Source organism: Triticum aestivum, chromosome 5B (assembly GCF_018294505.1).
Source record: "Triticum aestivum cultivar Chinese Spring chromosome 5B, IWGSC CS RefSeq v2.1, whole genome shotgun sequence".
NCBI classification, from domain to species: Eukaryota; Viridiplantae; Streptophyta; class Magnoliopsida; order Poales; family Poaceae; genus Triticum; species Triticum aestivum.
In genome coordinates this window covers 203,367,527-203,373,900 of record NC_057807.1, presented here as the reverse complement: position 1 = coordinate 203,373,900, position 6,374 = coordinate 203,367,527, and positions in this window count along the sequence as shown.

Below are 6,374 nucleotides of genomic sequence, written 5' to 3'. Positions count from 1 at the left end.
GGGCCGGCCAGGGCAAGTGGCGTGCCCCCTCCCCTTGAGTCCGAATAGGACAAGGAAGGGGGGGGGGCCGGCGCCCCCCTTGCCTTCCCCCTCTCCCACTCCTTCCTTCCCCCTCCTTCTTGGATTAGGAAAGGGAGGGGGGAAACCTACTTGGAGTAGGTTTCCCCCTCCTAGGGCGCGCCTCCCCTTAGGCCGGCCCCCTCCTCCTCTCCTCCTTTATATACGGGGGCGGGGGGCACCCCATAGACACACAAGTTGATCTACGGATCGTTCCTTAGCCGTGTGCGGTGCCCCCTTCCACCATATTCCACCTCGGTCATATCGTCGCGAAGCTTAGGCGAAGCCCTGCGCCGGTAGAACATCAACATCATCACCACGCCGTCGTGCTGACGGAACTCATCTCCGGAGCTCGGCTGGATCGGAGGCCGGAGATCGTCATCGAGCTGAACGTGTGCTGAACTCGGAGGCCCTGTACGTTCGGTGCTTGGATCGGTCGGATCGTGAAGACGTACGACTACATCAACCGCGTTGTTATAACGCTTCCGCTAACGGTCTACGAGGGTACGTGGACATACACTCTCCCCTCTCGTTGCTATGCCATCAACATGATCTTGAGTGTGCGTAGGAAATTTTTTGAAATTACTACGAAACCCAACAAAGACAACATCACTTCTGGGGGAGTGCTGGCTGTAGGCCAAACTCTCCGACGAGGCGTCTTCATCATGGCTGCCCCATCGGCTGTCACGCCGACGATGACCTCTCGGGTCATCACGCATAGCTTCCACGTCGATTGGAAACTCGCCGAACAGATGGATCCGAATGAGCTCCTGGATCGCATCGCCGCTTTGGGAGTCGCCACAGACTATGACCGGATCGGGCTTAAACCCAGCCAAAGGGACATTAAATCCCCGCCGGTCACCCATGAGATAGCGGTAGTGGAGGAGCCACATATGGATTAGCCCTCTATCTTGAGGACGAGTTATGTCCGGATCACTGAGCTCCCTGAGCCAGACACCCACTCAAGGGAAGACATGACCCAGACCCCGGACTTAGAATCGGGTATTGGGCCGGAGAAATTGGGCAGCATTCCGGATCCTGAGCTGTCAAGCCCGGAAGCTTCCCTGCCCCAGGGCATTAGATCGGATCAGAATCCAGATTCAGCTACAACAGCCCACCCGTACTTAAACCCTCTCTCCCATATCAGACAAGAGCCCCAAGAGACAGTACATCGCTACTGGGCCAGATTCCTCCTTGTGCTAAACAAGGTCAAGGACTGTCGTGAGGAGGACGCGGTCTCACTTTTGTGCAAAAACTGCACAAACAAAGGAGTCCTTAATGCCATAAGTCGCCGTGACATAGCACACTTTTCTGACTTTGCAACCATAGTACAGAAGTACTGTGCGATGGAAAGCGCCTGGAAAACCAAAACAGAATTTTGGGATAGTCCGGCTCTCACCAAAACCTTTGTCCGAGCTAAACGGGCGAACTCTCGTAAGTCGGCCGATCCAACCACCAAGAAACCAAAGCCCACCCCAGGGCGCGGAAACATATTGGAAGAATGGCTCAATGGGCCATGTAAACTACACAGTACCCCGGACACTACACCAACCCATAGCCTTAGAGCATGTTGGATACTCCGGCAGGTGGCAAAAAGTGGCGAGGATCTTCTTGTAAGCCATAAAGCAGAACAACATCCCGCCAACGAAAACAATACGGTACTAACAGTCTTCAAGACTTTCGCCTCAAAAAATAGGCGCAAGCGAGCTCATCGAAGCTCCGCTGAAATCTGCCATGTGGCAAAAATAAATCCGTGGAGCGACACTGCTATAACTTTCAATGCCAGATCATCCGGGCACCAGCCGCTCTGGTCCTTAGCCCTATCGTGGACGGCTTTCGGCTCACTAAAGTACTCATGGACGGCGGAAGCGTGCCACTATGGAAAGGGATGACGTGATACTCGACAAGCGACCCAAGTCCACCTCATTTAAACCCGCAGACGAGATAGTCAAATTCCAGGTCCATCCAACGGACCCCATGAAGACAGCTTCCATCGGGACACAGCTGAACCCCACAATGGACACCGCACTGCGAGACTTCCTACGTGAGAATTGGGACATTTTCGCCTGGCACCCATCGGACATGCCGGCCATCCCACGCAGACTAGCCGAACACAGCCTCAATATACTAAAAGGAGACAAGCCTATCAAGCAGACACTAAGGCGGTTTTCAGAGCCCAAACGGCAAGCCATAGGGGAAGAGCTAGCCAAACTACTCGAGGCCAGATTCATCAGAGATATCAAGCATCCGGATTGGCTGGCAAATCTGGTAATGGTACCAAAGAAGGACAAATTGATAGAGGCGGGGGTGTCCCGATCTTTCGATGAGATGATAACTATCGATTTGGTGAAGATGACTTTGACGATCCGACTACAAACGTGCACGACGTTGCGCCTTAGCAATCGCTAAACCAACTCCGAAAGGTTATTGACCACGCTGGAGCACAATCAACCTGACCACGAAGGTCTATTCCTGCAAGCAATCGAAGAACAAGCAAGAATATGATAAAAGCAATCTGAATATTGCGAGTATATATGAAGTATTGATAAAGGTGGGGATCCGTAAGCGGTCTTGGTCTGGTCGTTGGACACAAACGAAGTACACGAAGTTGCAATGGCTAACTTTTAACTAAACAAATCCCAAGGAAAAGCTACTAGATGGATCTACTTATATAGGAGCAAGGGGTGGAGGCCAAGGAGGTGGGAGGACGTCCCAAGGCAGCCTAAAACTAAATCTAGGTCGTACAAGGCCAATGGGCCCAAGTGGAGGTGATGTAACACCTTTGGACTTGTAGTTTGACTCGGATTCTGCTGCAGCATCAGATTGTTTCGTCCACAACTCAACGCTCCGGACGAATTTGAAGGTGATTCCAATTGGGTTGGAAAGTGCACGAAATCTAGTTTCCAACAAAAAAAGAATCACCCAATTCGGAGTCCGTACGAAAAACTTGTGTGCGTTTTGAGTCAGGTGTGTCTGTGCAGTCCGAATCTGAATCCAGAACGTGAGAGACTTGGACTCTATCTTCTCTTGGGCCAAAAGTGACGTGAGAGAACTTTTTGGACAGCAAATAAACATCTCTTTCTTCCTTATCTTCATATGTGGATTGTACAAATGTCCCATACACCTGCAATTAGACAAAACACAAAAGTGTGTGAAGTATTTTTGTTCTGGATAACATAAATAGATTATTGAATAGTTTGCACTAGAAATCACCTGACAAATATGCATATATGCAATATTTTTTGTCATATCCAAGGTAGTCATGTCCTCATCATCCTCCCCTTCTTGAAAATAAAGCCGTCCTCGGCGTTGCTTAATCTGAAATATGGCTAACAAAAGAGACAAGGTGTACATGTTGTATATGTATATGTCATCCATTTTTACTTCCCTTGATTTTTGCATATATGACACATGAATAGATGAGTAACTTGCATAGTTCATAAAATCTAAAGCCAAAAAATTAGCACAAGAAGTAGAAGGCATGAAAATATTGCAACTCAGTTTGCACATATAAGTGAAGCTCTTATTCATTTCAAAAGATTGACAATGTTCATCATTAAACCATCCCAACATTGGTGAATAAACCTTACTTGCATCAAATTTACATGCTACAACATGCTTAAATAAGCAAACATGCAATAAGTCATTCAACACAGAATCATCACCAAGATTAGAGGTCATATCAAAATGATTAAACATTGGTTCTTTTGCATCAATAGTTAATTCAATTGGTGCACTCAAAATTGTTGGTATTTCAGTTGTTTGATCACATGGCAAAGTCAAATTATCAACGTAGTCCTCTAAAATAGGTGGTGTGATCAAAGTAGTGGGTAGCTCATCAGATGGTGCATTCAAATTGACAAGGCATTCATCATTCTCATGTAGAGATGGAAGATCAGTACCTTTGTCATTACCTCTTATGATCAACTCAGATGACGTAGCCACTCTCGGGGGCGATGTGTCACATGGTGGAGGTGATGTAGTCCTGACAACAACGGATTTGGTTGTCATAGTATGCCTAGTAGTTGAAGGAACAATCATATCAACTCTTGGAATGTGCACCGTGCGCTTGTTCTCCTCGTGGCCAACACGTCGTTTTATTTCCTGTTCAGCTTTGCAAGCAAGATGAAACAAATGGTCCATAGGATAACACTCTTCATGAATTAGTATCTCTTGAATATCACGGTTTAATCCTCCCCAAAATCTATCCATAAAATCATCTTCACTTTCTTCTAAAGAGGAATGCAACAAGGTAGTTTGTAAATCATCATAATATTTTGTTACAGTTTCACTACCTTGTTTTAAGTGTTGCAACTTCTTAATCATGTCACGAGTATAATAAGCAGGGACGAAAGTATGTCGCATGGCAAGTTTCAAATCATCCCAAGTAGTACGTATATAATCAGGGTGTAACCGACAATATTCACTCCACCAAACCAAAGCATAACCAGTGAAAGAACCAACCGCAACCTTAACCTTTTTATGTTCATTGAAATTATGGGAAGCAAATATATTTTTTATGTCGAACTCCCATTCAATATATAAAGCAGGTTTAAAACGGCCATTAAATGGTGGTATAGATACATTAACCTGATCATGTGCATTTGGATGTTTGTGCACCTCTCGTGACGGTTGTGGTATTTGCAAAGGTGGTGGCACGTCTCCCGCGATCGACAAAGCCCATGAATTGACTCTGGATCCTGTCATGATTAGTAGAACAAGAAACAAAACCCAAAAATAATGTTCCTATAACTACTAGGATGTGGTGGTAAAACGCTCACAGTAAAGCAAATATCAATGTCTTACAAGTTCTTACCATGCAGCAGGCGGTGATCGGCAACCAGCGGTGTCAAGTAACTCCGAATATTGAGTAAAGCGATTGCCAGGGAAGCGTACGTATACACAGTGTAGAAATATGTGGAGCTGGGTTGGCTATATATGGTAGCAAAAGATTAGCAATAATCAATTCAAAGATGCAATGTTGAATAAACGCTCAACGACGGTACTGTGCTGGTCCTAGGCTAGACCGGACTAGAGACGCGAGCCTAGAACACTAATGAGGTCACGGCGTAGCACAACTAGCATCAATGAAGGATACTAAGTAGCTCTTGACAGCAAGATATAAGTGAAGATCACAACAGCAGTGAAGATAATGAGGTGAAACAACAGCCTAGCAGGATATATCAACAACTTTGTCTCCAACTTTCCTCTGAAAAAGTTTGTGCCGATTTTTTTGTTTTTTTTCTTCTCTTTTTTTTCCTCACACTTTTTTTTCTTTCTCTCCTTTTTTTCTCTCTGACTTTTTTTTCTCCTTTTTTTTCTCTCTTTTTTTCTCCCTCTTTCCAAAACAAACTAGATAAGATGCAGATTGGATCAAGTGAAGATGTGAACGATCTCAACTATTATTATGACAATGAATGGTGGGTAGCACGTGGTGGAAATTGATGGATGGGTGGTGGACAGCGGAAGAGATAATGATGCAGCGGTGGCGTGACTAATGTGAACAGAACTCGAAACTCTAAACGAACTAGACACTAAGACCAGCAACTCGACACGACGATGCAACCGATAATTCAACTATGCAAGCAATGAAAGGAAAATTGCAAAGGCTCAGACTGGCTTGGACCAAGGATGAATAGATCTAACTCTTTTTTGTGGCTTTTTCTTGGACAATAGGTAAGAAAATAAATCTAATCTAGGAAAACTGGAAATTCTCACCGAGCAACCTGAAAACTGATACCACTTGATAGAGGCGGGGGTGTCCCGATCTTTCGATGAGATGATAACTATCGATTTGGTGAAGATGACTTTGACGATCCGACTACAAACGTGCACGACGTTGCGCCTTAGCAATCGCTAAACCAACTCCGAAAGGTTATTGACCACGCTGGAGCACAATCAACCTGACCACGAAGGTCTATTCCTGCAAGCAATCGAAGAACAAGCAAGAATATGATAAAAGCAATCTGAATATTGCGAGTATATATGAAGTATTGATAAAGGTGGGGATCCGTAAGCGGTCTTGGTCTGGTCGTTGGACACAAACGAAGTACACGAAGTTGCAATGGCTAACTTTTAACTAAACAAATCCCAAGGAAAAGCTACTAGATGGATCTACTTATATAGGAGCAAGGGGTGGAGGCCAAGGAGGTGGGAGGACGTCCCAAGGCAGCCTAAAACTAAATCTAGGTCGTACAAGGCCAATGGGCCCAAGTGGAGGTGATGTAACACCTTTGGACTTGTAGTTTGACTCGGATTCTGCTGCAGCATCAGATTGTTTCGTCCACAACTCAACGCTCCGGACGAATTTGAAGGTG